Source organism: Crinia signifera, unplaced genomic scaffold (assembly GCF_055691185.1).
Source record: "Crinia signifera unplaced genomic scaffold, ASM5569118v1 HAP2_SCAFFOLD_74, whole genome shotgun sequence".
Lineage (NCBI taxonomy): Eukaryota > Metazoa > Chordata > Amphibia > Anura > Myobatrachidae > Crinia > Crinia signifera.
This window is the reverse complement of record NW_028142643.1, coordinates 76,745-91,715: the sequence shown is the minus strand read 5'-3', so window position 1 is coordinate 91,715 and position 14,971 is coordinate 76,745. Positions and strand designations below refer to the sequence as shown.

At 41.8% G+C, this 14,971-nt stretch overlaps 10 non-coding genes across 10 annotated transcripts; 3 read left to right on the top strand and 7 right to left on the bottom strand.

Moving 5' to 3' along the window:
- Positions 1-1,862: 1,862 nt before the first annotated feature.
- On the bottom strand, positions 1,863-1,933 carry TRNAG-GCC (transfer RNA glycine (anticodon GCC)). The gene has a single exon. It is a non-coding gene; the product is annotated as a tRNA-Gly (tRNA).
- Positions 1,934-4,104: 2,171 nt separating this feature from the next.
- TRNAG-GCC (transfer RNA glycine (anticodon GCC)) lies at positions 4,105-4,175 on the bottom strand. Its single transcript has one exon. It is a non-coding gene; the product is annotated as a tRNA-Gly (tRNA).
- A 1,277-nt stretch (positions 4,176-5,452) lies between these two features.
- On the top strand, positions 5,453-5,525 carry TRNAK-CUU (transfer RNA lysine (anticodon CUU)). The gene has a single exon. It is a non-coding gene; the product is annotated as a tRNA-Lys (tRNA).
- Positions 5,526-5,963: 438 nt separating this feature from the next.
- On the top strand, positions 5,964-6,036 carry TRNAK-CUU (transfer RNA lysine (anticodon CUU)). Its single transcript has one exon. It is a non-coding gene; the product is annotated as a tRNA-Lys (tRNA).
- An 821-nt stretch (positions 6,037-6,857) lies between these two features.
- TRNAG-GCC (transfer RNA glycine (anticodon GCC)) lies at positions 6,858-6,928 on the bottom strand. Its single transcript has one exon. It is a non-coding gene; the product is annotated as a tRNA-Gly (tRNA).
- Positions 6,929-7,084: 156 nt separating this feature from the next.
- TRNAK-CUU (transfer RNA lysine (anticodon CUU)) lies at positions 7,085-7,157 on the top strand. Its single transcript has one exon. It is a non-coding gene; the product is annotated as a tRNA-Lys (tRNA).
- Positions 7,158-9,090: 1,933 nt separating this feature from the next.
- TRNAG-GCC (transfer RNA glycine (anticodon GCC)) lies at positions 9,091-9,161 on the bottom strand. The gene has a single exon. It is a non-coding gene; the product is annotated as a tRNA-Gly (tRNA).
- A 1,050-nt stretch (positions 9,162-10,211) lies between these two features.
- On the bottom strand, positions 10,212-10,282 carry TRNAG-GCC (transfer RNA glycine (anticodon GCC)). The gene has a single exon. It is a non-coding gene; the product is annotated as a tRNA-Gly (tRNA).
- Positions 10,283-12,197: 1,915 nt separating this feature from the next.
- On the bottom strand, positions 12,198-12,268 carry TRNAG-GCC (transfer RNA glycine (anticodon GCC)). The gene has a single exon. It is a non-coding gene; the product is annotated as a tRNA-Gly (tRNA).
- A 1,050-nt stretch (positions 12,269-13,318) lies between these two features.
- TRNAG-GCC (transfer RNA glycine (anticodon GCC)) lies at positions 13,319-13,389 on the bottom strand. The gene has a single exon. It is a non-coding gene; the product is annotated as a tRNA-Gly (tRNA).
- Positions 13,390-14,971: the final 1,582 nt, after the last annotated feature.

The window sequence follows — 14,971 nt, the reverse complement described above, 5'->3', positions numbered from 1 at the left end:
AAAAGAGGTGTACATCAGTGTGTGAAACCAAGCAGGAATCTCAGGATCTACTAAATGTGGAAACCTTGCTTTGGTTTTATAAATTGAAGGGCAATCCTTGCCTTGCCATGATGCCATAACACTGTAAAAAAGCCTAGCTATCTGAGTCAATAGCGAATAAGACTCCAAATCTAAGAGTCATTTGCTTTGAGCACAACATTGGGTGGTGTTTATTCCCTTTTCAGATCCATGCCTCCCTCATGGCAGGCGAGAATTCTACCACTAAACCACAAGATTCTACCACTAAATCATTGTATGTTGAATTCTATGCCTGCACCACCAAAATGCAAAGAGCCATGCACTCTTTAACAAAATATATCGCTGTTTCAGGTATACATCAGTGGGTGAAACCATGCAGGAATATCAGGATCTACTGAATGTGGAAACTTTGCTTTGGTTTAGTAGTGTAGATTGAAGAGCAAGCGTTGCCTTGCCTTGATGCTACAACACTGTAACAAAGCCTGGCCAGCTTAGTCAATAGAAATAAAACTCCCAAGCTAAGAGTCATATGCTTTTAGTACAACATTTGTTTGGTGTTTATTCCCTTTTCAGATCCAGACCTCTCTCTTGGCAGGTGGGAATTCTACCACTAAACCACAAGATTCTACCATTAATTTATTGTATGTGGAATTCTATACCTGCACCACCAAAATGCAAAGAGCCAGCCACTCTTTAACAAAATATACCATAATTTCAGTAAAACTTGAGTACTGCATTGGCCGGGAATCGAACCCGGGCATCCCGCGTGGCAGGCGAGAATTCTACCACTGAACAACCAATGCTTCACATTTTACTTCAAGGTTACTTACCCATTTTCCTCAATGTGTGAAACCAAGCATGCATCTCAGTGTACTGAATGTGGTAGCCTAGATCTACTTTAATAGCTTGTAGGGCACTCCTTGGCTTGAGTGGCCTTTTTGTCACATCACAGTAACCAAGCGTGGCTAGCTCAGTCGGTAGAGCATGAGACTCTTAATCTGGGTTCGAGCCCCACGTTGGGCGGTGTTTTTTCCCAGAATTCTACAGGCGAGATCTCTGTCACTACACAACCAAACGTGTTTTATTTGAAACTTAAAAGAGGTGTACATCAGTGTGTGAAACCAAGCAGGAATCTCAGGATCTACTAATTGTGGAAACCTTGCTTTGGTTTTATAAATTGAAGGGCAATCCTTGCCTTGCCATGATGCCATAACACTGTAAAAAAGCCTAGCTATCTGAGTCAATAGCGAATAAGACTCCAAATCTAAGAGTCATTTGCTTTGAGCACAACATTGGGTGGTGTTTATTCCCTTTTCAGATCCATGCCTCCCTCATGGCAGGCGAGAATTCTACCACTAAACCACAAGATTCTACCACTAAATCATTGTATGTTAAATTCTATACCTGCACCACCAAAATGCAAAGAGCCAGGCACTCTTTAACAAAATATATCGCTGTTTCAGGTGTACATCAGTGGGTGAAACCATGCAGGAATATCAGGATCTACTGAATGTGGAAACTTTGCTTTGGTTTAATAGTGTAGATTGAAGAGCAAGCGTTGCCTTGCCTTGATGCTACAACACTGTAACAAAGCCTGGCCAGCTTAGTCAATAGAAATAAAACTCCCAAGCTAAGAGTCATATGCTTTTAATACAACATTTTATTGGTGTTTATTCCCTTTTCAGATCCAGACCTCTCTCTTGGCAGGTGGGAATTCTACCACTAAACCACAAGATTCTACCATTAATTTATTGTATGTGGAATTCTATACCTGCACCACCAAAATGCAAAGAGCCAGACACTCTTTAACAAAATATACCATAATTTCAGTAAAACTTGAGTACTGCATTGGCCGGGAATCGAACCCGGGCCTCCCGCGTGGCAGGCGAGAATTCTACCACTGAACAACCAATGCTTCACATTTTACTTCACGGTTACTTACCCATTTTCCTCAATGTGTGAAACCAAGCATGCATCTCAGTGTACTGAATGTGGTAGCCTAGATCTACTTTAATAGCTTGTATTGCACTCCTTGGCTTGAGTGGCCTTTTTGTCAAATCACAGTAACCAAGCCTGGCTAGCTCAGTCGGTAGAGCATGAGACTCTTAATCTCAGGTTAATGGGTTCGAGCCCCACGTTGTGCGGTGTTTTTTCCCAGAATTCTACAGGCGAGATCTCTGTCACTACACAACCAAACGTGTTTTATTTGAAACTTAAAAGAGGTGTACATCAGTGTGTGAAACCAAGCAGGAATCTCAGGATCTACTAAATGTGGAAACCTTGCTTTGGTTTTATAAATTGAAGGGCAATCCTTGCCTTGCCATGATGCCATAACACTGTAAAAAAGCCTAGCTATCTGAGTCAATAGCGAATAAGACTCCAAATCTAAGAGTCATTTGCTTTGAGCACAACATTGGGTGGTGTTTATTCCCTTTTCAGATCCATGCCTCCCTCATGGCAGGCGAGAATTCTACCACTAAACCACAAGATTCTACCACTAAATCATTGTATGTTGAATTCTATGCCTGCACCACCAAAATGCAAAGAGCCATGCACTCTTTAACAAAATATATCGCTGTTTCAGGTATACATCAGTGGGTGAAACCATGCAGGAATATCAGGATCTACTGAATGTGGAAACTTTGCTTTGGTTTAGTAGTGTAGATTGAAGAGCAAGCGTTGCCTTGCCTTGATGCTACAACACTGTAACAAAGCCTGGCCAGCTTAGTCAATAGAAATAAAACTCCCAAGCTAAGAGTCATATGCTTTTAGTACAACATTTGTTTGGTGTTTATTCCCTTTTCAGATCCAGACCTCTCTCTTGGCAGGTGGGAATTCTACCACTAAACCACAAGATTCTACCATTAATTTATTGTATGTGGAATTCTATACCTGCACCACCAAAATGCAAAGAGCCAGACACTCTTTAACAAAATATACCATAATTTCAGTAAAACTTGAGTACTGCATTGGCCGGGAATCGAACCCGGGCATCCCGCGTGGCAGGTGAGAATTCTACCACTGAACAACCAATGCTTCACATTTTACTTCAAGGTTACTTACCCATTTTCCTCAATGTGTGAAACCAAGCATGCATCTCAGTGTACTGAATGTGGTAGCCTAGATCTACTTTAATAGCTTGTAGGGCACTCCTTGGCTTGAGTGGCCTTTTTGTCACATCACAGTAACCAAGCGTGGCTAGCTCAGTCGGTAGAGCATGAGACTCTTAATCTCAGGGTCGTGGGTTCGAGCCCCACGTTGGGCGGTGTTTTTTCCCAGAATTCTACAGGCGAGATCTCTGTCACTACACAACCAAACGTGTTTTATTTGAAACTTAAAAGAGGTGTACATCAGTGTGTGAAACCAAGCAGGAATCTCAGGATCTACTAAATGTGGAAACCTTGCTTTGGTTTTATAAATTGAAGGGCAATCCTTGCCTTGCCATGATGCCATAACACTGTAAAAAAGCCTAGCTATCTGAGTCAATAGCGAATAAGACTCCAAATCTAAGAGTCATTTGCTTTGAGCACAACATTGGGTGGTGTTTATTCCCTTTTCAGATCCATGCCTCCCTCATGGCAGGCGAGAATTCTACCACTAAACCACAAGATTCTACCACTAAATCATTGTATGTTAAATTCTATACCTGCACCACCAAAATGCAAAGAGCCAGGCACTCTTTAACAAAATATATCGCTGTTTCAGGTGTACATCAGTGGGTGAAACCATGCAGGAATATCAGGATCTACTGTATGTGGAAACTTTGCTTTGGTTTAATAGTGTAGATTGAAGAGCAAGCGTTGCCTTGCCTTGATGCTACAACACTGTAACAAAGCCTGGCCAGCTTAGTCAATAGAAATAAAACTCCCAAGCTAAGAGTCATATGCTTTTAATACAACATTTTTTTGGTGTTTATTCCCTTTTCAGATCCAGACCTCTCTCTTGGCAGGTGGGAATCCTACCACTAAACCACAAGATTCTACCATTAATTTATTGTATGTGGAATTCTATACCTGCACCACCAAAATGCAAAGAGCCAGACACTCTTTAACAAAATATACCATAATTTCAGTAAAACTTGAGTACTGCATTGGCCGGGAATCGAACCCGGGCCTCCCGCGTGGCAGGCGAGAATTCTACCACTGAACAACCAATGCTTCACATTTTACTTCACGGTTACTTACCCATTTTCCTCAATTTGTGAAACCAAGCATGCATCTCAGTGTACTGAATGTGGTAGCCTAGATCTACTTTAATAGCTTGTAGGGCACTCCTTGGCTTGAGTGGCCTTTTTGTCACACAACAGTAACCAAGCCTGGCTAGCTCAGTCGGTAGAGCATGAGACTCTTAATCTGAGGGTCGTGGGTTCGAGCCCCACGTTGGGCGGTGTTTTTTCCCAGAATTCTACAGGCGAGATCTCTGTCACTACACAACCAAACATGTTTTATTTGAAACTTAAAAGAGGTGTACATCAGTGTGTGAAACAAAGTAGGAATCTCAGGATCTACTAAATGTGGAAACCTTGCTTTGGTTTTATAAATTGAAGGGCAATCCTTGCCTTGCCATGATGCCATAACACTGTAAAAAAGCCTAGCTATCTGAGTCAAGAGCGAATAAGACTCCAAATCTAAGAGTCATTTGCTTTGAGCACAACATTGGGTGGTGTTTATTCCCTTTTCAGATCCATGCCTCCCTCATGGCAGGCGAGAATTCTACCACTAAACCACAAGATTCTACCACTAAATCATTGTATGTTAAATACTATACCTGCACCACCAAAATGCAAAGAGCCAGGCACTCTTTAACAAAATATATCGCTGTTTCAGGTGTACATCAGTGGGTGAAACCATGCAGGAATATCAGGATCTACTGAATGTGGAAACTTTGCTTTGGTTTAATAGTGTAGATTGAAGAGCAAGCGTTGCCTTGCCTTGATGCTACAACACTGTAACAAAGCCTGGCCAGCTTAGTCAATAGAAATAAAACTCCCAAGCTAAGAGTCATATGCTTTTAGTACAACATTTGTTTGGTGTTTATTCCCTTTTCAGATCCAGACCTCTCTCTTGGCAGGTGGGAATTCTACCACTAAACCACAAGATTCTAACATTAATTTATTGTATGTGGAATTCTATACCTGCACCACCAAAAAGCAAAGAGCCAGACACTCTTTAACAAATTATACCATAATTTCAGTAAAACTTGAGTACTGCATTGGCCGGGAATCAAACCCGGGCCTCCCGCGTGGCAGGCGAGAATTCTACCACTGAACAAACAATGCTTCACATTTTACTTCACGGTTACTTACCCATTTTCCTCAATTTGTGAAACCAAGCATGCATCTCAGTGTACTGAATGTGGTAGCCTAGATCTACTTTAATAGTTTATAGGGCACTCCTTGGCTTGAGTGGCCTTTTTGTCACACAACAGTAACCAAGCCTGGCTAGCTCAGTCGGTAGAGCATGAGACTCTTAATCTCAGGGTCGTGGGTTCGAGCCCCACGTTGGGCGGTGTTTTTTCCCAGAATTCTACAGGCGAGATCTCTGTTTATTCCTTTTTCAGATCCAGACCTCTCTCTTGGCAGGTGGGAATTCTACCACTAAACCACAAGATTCTACCATTAATTTATTGTATGTGGAATTCTATACCTGCACCACCAAAATGCAAAGAGCCAGACACTCTTTAACAAAATATACCATAATTTCAGTAAAACTTGAGTACTGCATTGGCCGGGAATCGAACCCGGGCCTCCCGTGTGGCAGGCGAGAATTCTACCACTGAACAACCAATGCTTCACATTTTGCTTCACGGTTACTTACCCATTTTCCTCAATGTGTGAAACCAAGCATGCATCTCAGTGTACTGAATGTGGTAGCCTAGATCTACTTTAATAGCTTGTATTGCACTCCTTGGCTTGAGTGGCCTTTTTGTCACATCACAGTAACCAAGCCTGGCTAGCTCAGTCGGTAGAGCATGAGACTCTTAATCTCAGGGTCGTGGGTTCGAGCCCCACGTTGGGCGGTGTTTTTTCCCAGAATTCTACAGGCGAGATCTCTGTCACTACACAACCAAACGTGTTTTATTTGAAACTTAAAACAGGTGTACATCAGTGTGTGAAACCAAGCAGGAATCTCAGGATATACTAAATGTGGAAACCTTGCTTTGGTTTTATAAATTGAAGGGCAATCCTTGCCTTGCCATGATGCCATAACACTGTAAAAAAGCCTAGCTATCTGAGTCAATAGCGAATAAGACTCCAAATCTAAGAGTCATTTGCTTTGAGCACAACATTGGGTGGTGTTTATTCCCTTTTCAGATCCATGCCTCCCTCATGGCAGGCGAGAATTCTACCACTAAACCACAAGATTCTACCACTAAATCATTGTATGTTAAATTCTATACCTGCACCACCAAAATGCAAAGAGCCAGGCACTCTTTAACAAAATATATCGCTGTTTCAGGTGTACATCAGTGGGTGAAACCATGCAGGAATTTCAGGATCTACTGAATGTGGAAACTTTGCTTTGGTTTAATAGTGTAGATTGAAGAGCAAGCGTTGCCTTGCCTTGATGCTACAACACTGTAACAAAGCCTGGCCAGCTTAGTCAATAGAAATAAAACTCCCAAGCTAAGAGTCATATGCTTTTAGTACAACATTTGTTTGGTGTTTATTTCCTTTTCAGATCCAGACCTCTCTCTTGGCAGGTGGGAATTCTACCACTAAACCACAAGATTCTACCATTAATTTATTGTATGTGGAATTCTATACCTGCACCACCAAAATGCAAAGAGCCAGACACTCTTTAACAAAATATACCATAATTTCAGTAAAACTTGAGTACTGCATTGGCCGGGAATCGAACCCGGGCCTCCCGCGTGGCAGGCGAGAATTCTACCACTGAACAACCAATGCTTCACATTTTACTTCACGGTTACTTACCCATTTTCCTCAATGTGTGAAACCAAGCATGCATCTCAGTGTACTGAATGTGGTAGCCTAGATCTACTTTAATAGCTTGTATTGCACTACTTGGCTTGAGTGGCCTTTTTGTCAAATCACAGTAACCAAGCCTGGCTAGCTCAGTCGGTAGAGCATGAGACTCTTAATCTCAGGGTCGTGGGTTCGAGCCCCACGTTGGGCGGTGTTTTTTCCCAGAATTCTACAAGCGAGATCTCTGTCACTACACAACCAAACGTGTTTTATTTGAAACTTAAAAGAGGTGTACATCAGTGTGTGAAACCAAGCAGGAATCTCAGGATCTACTAAATGTGGAAACCTTGCTTTGGTTTTATAAATTGAAGGGCAATCCTTGCCTTGCCATGATGCCATAACACTGTAAAAAAGCCTAGCTATCTGAGTCAATAGCGAATAAGACTCCAAATCTAAGAGTCATTTGCTTTGAGCACAACATTGGGTGGTGTTTATTCCCTTTTCAGATCCATGCCTCCCTCATGGCAGGCGAGAATTCTACCACTAAACCACAAGATTCTACCACTAAATCATTGTATGTTGAATTCTATGCCTGCACCACCAAAATGCAAAGAGCCATGCACTCTTTAACAAAATATATCGCTGTTTCAGGTATACATCAGTGGGTGAAACCATGCAGGAATATCAGGATCTACTGAATGTGGAAACTTTGCTTTGGTTTAGTAGTGTAGATTGAAGAGCAAGCGTTGCCTTGCCTTGATGCTACAACACTGTAACAAAGCCTGGCCAGCTTAGTCAATAGAAATAAAACTCCCAAGCTAAGAGTCATATGCTTTTAGTACAACATTTGTTTGGTGTTTATTCCCTTTTCAGATCCAGACCTCTCTCTTGGCAGGTGGGAATTCTACCACTAAACCACAAGATTCTACCATTAATTTATTGTATGTGGAATTCTATACCTGCACCACCAAAATGCAAAGAGCCAGCCACTCTTTAACAAAATATACCATAATTTCAGTAAAACTTGAGTACTGCATTGGCCGGGAATCGAACCCGGGCATCCCGCGTGGCAGGCGAGAATTCTACCACTGAACAACCAATGCTTCACATTTTACTTCAAGGTTACTTACCCATTTTCCTCAATGTGTGAAACCAAGCATGCATCTCAGTGTACTGAATGTGGTAGCCTAGATCTACTTTAATAGCTTGTAGGGCACTCCTTGGCTTGAGTGGCCTTTTTGTCACATCACAGTAACCAAGCGTGGCTAGCTCAGTCGGTAGAGCATGAGACTCTTAATCTGGGTTCGAGCCCCACGTTGGGCGGTGTTTTTTCCCAGAATTCTACAGGCGAGATCTCTGTCACTACACAACCAAACGTGTTTTATTTGAAACTTAAAAGAGGTGTACATCAGTGTGTGAAACCAAGCAGGAATCTCAGGATCTACTAATTGTGGAAACCTTGCTTTGGTTTTATAAATTGTAGGGCAATCCTTGCCTTGCCATGATGCCATAACACTGTAAAAAAGCCTAGCTATCTGAGTCAATAGCGAATAAGACTCCAAATCTAAGAGTCATTTGCTTTGAGCACAACATTGGGTGGTGTTTATTCCCTTTTCAGATCCATGCCTCCCTCATGGCAGGCGAGAATTCTACCACTAAACCACAAGATTCTACCACTAAATCATTGTATGTTAAATTCTATACCTGCACCACCAAAATGCAAAGAGCCAGGCACTCTTTAACAAAATATATCGCTGTTTCAGGTGTACATCAGTGGGTGAAACCATGCAGGAATATCAGGATCTACTGAATGTGGAAACTTTGCTTTGGTTTAATAGTGTAGATTGAAGAGCAAGCGTTGCCTTGCCTTGATGCTACAACACTGTAACAAAGCCTGGCCAGCTTAGTCAATAGAAATAAAACTCCCAAGCTAAGAGTCATATGCTTTTAATACAACATTTTATTGGTGTTTATTCCCTTTTCAGATCCAGACCTCTCTCTTGGCAGGTGGGAATTCTACCACTAAACCACAAGATTCTACCATTAATTTATTGTATGTGGAATTCTATACCTGCACCACCAAAATGCAAAGAGCCAGACACTCTTTAACAAAATATACCATAATTTCAGTAAAACTTGAGTACTGCATTGGCCGGGAATCGAACCCGGGCCTCCCGCGTGGCAGGCGAGAATTCTACCACTGAACAACCAATGCTTCACATTTTACTTCACGGTTACTTACCCATTTTCCTCAATGTGTGAAACCAAGCATGCATCTCAGTGTACTGAATGTGGTAGCCTAGATCTACTTTAATAGCTTGTATTGCACTCCTTGGCTTGAGTGGCCTTTTTGTCAAATCACAGTAACCAAGCCTGGCTAGCTCAGTCGGTAGAGCATGAGACTCTTAATCTCAGGTTAATGGGTTCGAGCCCCACGTTGGGCGGTGTTTTTTCCCAGAATTCTACAGGCGAGATCTCTGTCACTACACAACCAAACGTGTTTTATTTGAAACTTAAAAGAGGTGTACATCAGTGTGTGAAACCAAGCAGGAATCTCAGGATCTACTAAATGTGGAAACCTTGCTTTGGTTTTATAAATTGAAGGGCAATCCTTGCCTTGCCATGATGCCATAACACTGTAAAAAAGCCTAGCTATCTGAGTCAATAGCGAATAAGACTCCAAATCTAAGAGTCATTTGCTTTGAGCACAACATTGGGTGGTGTTTATTCCCTTTTCAGATCCATGCCTCCCTCATGGCAGGCGAGAATTCTACCACTAAACCACAAGATTCTACCACTAAATCATTGTATGTTGAATTCTATGCCTGCACCACCAAAATGCAAAGAGCCAGGCACTCTTTAACAAAATATATCGCTGTTTCAGGTGTACATCAGTGGGTGAAACCATGCAGGAATATCAGGATCTACTGAATGTGGAAACTTTGCTTTGGTTTAATAGTGTAGATTGAAGAGCAAGCGTTGCCTTGCCTTGATGCTACAACACTGTAACAAAGCCTGGCCAGCTTAGTCAATAGAAATAAAACTCCCAAGCTAAGAGTCATATGCTTTTAGTACAACATTTGTTTGGTGTTTATTCCCTTTTCAGATCCAGACCTCTCTCTTGGCAGGTGGGAATTCTACCACTAAACCACAAGATTCTAACATTAATTTATTGTATGTGGAATTCTATACCTGCACCACCAAAAAGCAAAGAGCCAGACACTCTTTAACAAAATATACCATAATTTCAGTAAAACTTGAGTACTGCATTGGCCGGGAATCGAACCCGGGCCTCCCGCGTGGCAGGCGAGAATTCTACCACTGAACAACCAATGCTTCACATTTTACTTCACGGTTACTTACCCATTTTCCTCAATTTGTGAAACCAAGCATGCATCTCAGTGTACTGAATGTGGTAGCCTAGATCTACTTTAATAGCTTGTAGGGCACTCCTTGGCTTGAGTGGCCTTTTTGTCACACAACAGTAACCAAGCCTGGCTAGCTCAGTCGGTAGAGCATGAGACTCTTAATCTGAGGGTCGTGGGTTCGAGCCCCACGTTGGGCGGTGTTTTTTCCCAGAATTCTACAGGCGAGATCTCTGTCACTACACAACCAAACGTGTTTTATTTGAATCTTAAAAGAGGTGTACATCAGTGTGTGAAACAAAGCAGGAATCTCAGGATCTACTAAATGTGGAAACCTTGCTTTGGTTTTATAAATTGAAGGGCAATCCTTGCCTTGCCATGATGCCATAACACTGTAAAAAAGCCTAGCTATCTGAGTCAAGAGCGAATAAGACTCCAAATCTAAGAGTCATTTGCTTTGAGCACAACATTGGGTGGTGTTTATTCCCTTTTCAGATCCATGCCTCCCTCATGGCAGGCGAGAATTCTACCACTAAACCACAAGATTCTACCACTAAATCATTGTATGTTAAATTCTATACCTGCACCACCAAAATGCAAAGAGCCAGGCACTCTTTAACAAAATATATCGCTGTTTCAGGTGTACATCAGTGGGTGAAACCATGCAGGAATATCAGGATCTACTGAATGTGGAAACTTTGCTTTGGTTTAATAGTGTAGATTGAAGAGCAAGCGTTGCCTTGCCTTGATGCTACAACACTGTAACAAAGCCTGGCCAGCTTAGTCAATAGAAATAAAACTCCCAAGCTAAGAGTCATATGCTTTTAGTACAACATTTGTTTGGTGTTTATTCCCTTTTCAGATCCAGACCTCTCTCTTGGCAGGTGGGAATTCTACCACTAAACCACAAGATTCTAACATTAATTTATTGTATGTGGAATTCTATACCTGCACCACCAAAAAGCAAAGAGCCAGACACTCTTTAACAAAATATACCATAATTGGCCGGGAATGAGCATGAGACTCTTAATCTCAGGGTCGTGGGTTCGAGCCCCACGTTGGGCGGTGTTTTTTCCCAGAATTCTACAGGCGAGATCTCTGTCACTACACAACCAAACGTGTTTTATTTGAAACTTAAAAGAGGTGTACATCAGTGTGTGAAACCAAGCAGGAATCTCAGGATCTACTAATTGTGGAAACCTTGCTTTGGTTTTATAAATTGTAGGGCAATCCTTGCCTTGCCATGATGCCATAACACTGTAAAAAAGCCTAGCTATCTGAGTCAATAGCGAATAAGACTCCAAATCTAAGAGTCATTTGCTTTGAGCACAACATTGGGTGGTGTTTATTCCCTTTTCAGATCCATGCCTCCCTCATGGCAGGCGAGAATTCTACCACTAAACCACAAGATTCTACCACTAAATCATTGTATGTTAAATTCTATACCTGCACCACCAAAATGCAAAGAGCCAGGCACTCTTTAACAAAATATATCGCTGTTTCAGGTGTACATCAGTGGGTGAAACCATGCAGGAATATCAGGATCTACTGAATGTGGAAACTTTGCTTTGGTTTAATAGTGTAGATTGAAGAGCAAGCGTTGCCTTGCCTTGATGCTACAACACTGTAACAAAGCCTGGCCAGCTTAGTCAATAGAAATAAAACTCCCAAGCTAAGAGTCATATGCTTTTAATACAACATTTTATTGGTGTTTATTCCCTTTTCAGATCCAGACCTCTCTCTTGGCAGGTGGGAATTCTACCACTAAACCACAAGATTCTACCATTAATTTATTGTATGTGGAATTCTATACCTGCACCACCAAAATGCAAAGAGCCAGACACTCTTTAACAAAATATACCATAATTTCAGTAAAACTTGAGTACTGCATTGGCCGGGAATCGAACCCGGGCCTCCCGCGTGGCAGGCGAGAATTCTACCACTGAACAACCAATGCTTCACATTTTACTTCACGGTTACTTACCCATTTTCCTCAATGTGTGAAACCAAGCATGCATCTCAGTGTACTGAATGTGGTAGCCTAGATCTACTTTAATAGCTTGTATTGCACTCCTTGGCTTGAGTGGCCTTTTTGTCAAATCACAGTAACCAAGCCTGGCTAGCTCAGTCGGTAGAGCATGAGACTCTTAATCTCAGGTTAATGGGTTCGAGCCCCACGTTGGGCGGTGTTTTTTCCCAGAATTCTACAGGCGAGATCTCTGTCACTACACAACCAAACGTGTTTTATTTGAAACTTAAAAGAGGTGTACATCAGTGTGTGAAACCAAGCAGGAATCTCAGGATCTACTAAATGTGGAAACCTTGCTTTGGTTTTATAAATTGAAGGGCAATCCTTGCCTTGCCATGATGCCATAACACTGTAAAAAAGCCTAGCTATCTGAGTCAATAGCGAATAAGACTCCAAATCTAAGAGTCATTTGCTTTGAGCACAACATTGGGTGGTGTTTATTCCCTTTTCAGATCCATGCCTCCCTCATGGCAGGCGAGAATTCTACCACTAAACCACAAGATTCTACCACTAAATCATTGTATGTTGAATTCTATGCCTGCACCACCAAAATGCAAAGAGCCAGGCACTCTTTAACAAAATATATCGCTGTTTCAGGTGTACATCAGTGGGTGAAACCATGCAGGAATATCAGGATCTACTGAATGTGGAAACTTTGCTTTGGTTTAATAGTGTAGATTGAAGAGCAAGCGTTGCCTTGCCTTGATGCTACAACACTGTAACAAAGCCTGGCCAGCTTAGTCAATAGAAATAAAACTCCCAAGCTAAGAGTCATATGCTTTTAGTACAACATTTGTTTGGTGTTTATTCCCTTTTCAGATCCAGACCTCTCTCTTGGCAGGTGGGAATTCTACCACTAAACCACAAGATTCTAACATTAATTTATTGTATGTGGAATTCTATACCTGCACCACCAAAAAGCAAAGAGCCAGACACTCTTTAACAAAATATACCATAATTTCAGTAAAACTTGAGTACTGCATTGGCCGGGAATCGAACCCGGGCCTCCCGCGTGGCAGGCGAGAATTCTACCACTGAACAACCAATGCTTCACATTTTACTTCACGGTTACTTACCCATTTTCCTCAATTTGTGAAACCAAGCATGCATCTCAGTGTACTGAATGTGGTAGCCTAGATCTACTTTAATAGCTTGTAGGGCACTCCTTGGCTTGAGTGGCCTTTTTGTCACACAACAGTAACCAAGCCTGGCTAGCTCAGTCGGTAGAGCATGAGACTCTTAATCTGAGGGTCGTGGGTTCGAGCCCCACGTTGGGCGGTGTTTTTTCCCAGAATTCTACAGGCGAGATCTCTGTCACTACACAACCAAACGTGTTTTATTTGAATCTTAAAAGAGGTGTACATCAGTGTGTGAAACAAAGCAGGAATCTCAGGATCTACTAAATGTGGAAACCTTGCTTTGGTTTTATAAATTGAAGGGCAATCCTTGCCTTGCCATGATGCCATAACACTGTAAAAAAGCCTAGCTATCTGAGTCAAGAGCGAATAAGACTCCAAATCTAAGAGTCATTTGCTTTGAGCACAACATTGGGTGGTGTTTATTCCCTTTTCAGATCCATGCCTCCCTCATGGCAGGCGAGAATTCTACCACTAAACCACAAGATTCTACCACTAAATCATTGTATGTTAAATTCTATACCTGCACCACCAAAATGCAAAGAGCCAGGCACTCTTTAACAAAATATATCGCTGTTTCAGGTGTACATCAGTGGGTGAAACCATGCAGGAATATCAGGATCTACTGAATGTGGAAACTTTGCTTTGGTTTAATAGTGTAGATTGAAGAGCAAGCGTTGCCTTGCCTTGATGCTACAACACTGTAACAAAGCCTGGCCAGCTTAGTCAATAGAAATAAAACTCCCAAGCTAAGAGTCATATGCTTTTAGTACAACATTTGTTTGGTGTTTATTCCCTTTTCAGATCCAGACCTCTCTCTTGGCAGGTGGGAATTCTACCACTAAACCACAAGATTCTAACATTAATTTATTGTATGTGGAATTCTATACCTGCACCACCAAAAAGCAAAGAGCCAGACACTCTTTAACAAAATATACCATAATTGGCCGGGAATGAGCATGAGACTCTTAATCTCAGGGTCGTGGGTTCGAGCCCCACGTTGGGCGGTGTTTTTTCCCAGAATTCTACAGGCGAGATCTCTGTCACTACACAACCAAACGTGTTTTATTTGAAACTTAAAAGAGGTGTACATCAGTGTGTGAAACCAAGCAGGAATCTCAGGATCTACTAAATGTGGAAACCTTGCTTTGGTTTTATAAATTGAAGGGCAATCCTTGCCTTGCCATGATGCCATAACACTGTAAAAAAGCCTAGCTATCTGAGTCAATAGCGAATGAGACTCCAAATCTAAGAGTCATTTGCTTTGAGCACAACATTGGGTGGTGTTTATTCCCTTTTCAGATCCATGCCTCCCTCATGGCAGGCGAGAATTCTACCACTAAACCACAAGATTCTACCACTAAATCATTGTATGTTAAATTCTATACCTGCACCACCAAAATGCAAAGAGCCAGGCACTCTTTAACAAAATATATCGCTGTTTCAGGTGTAAATCAGTGGGTGAAACCATGCAGGAATATCAGGATCTACTGAA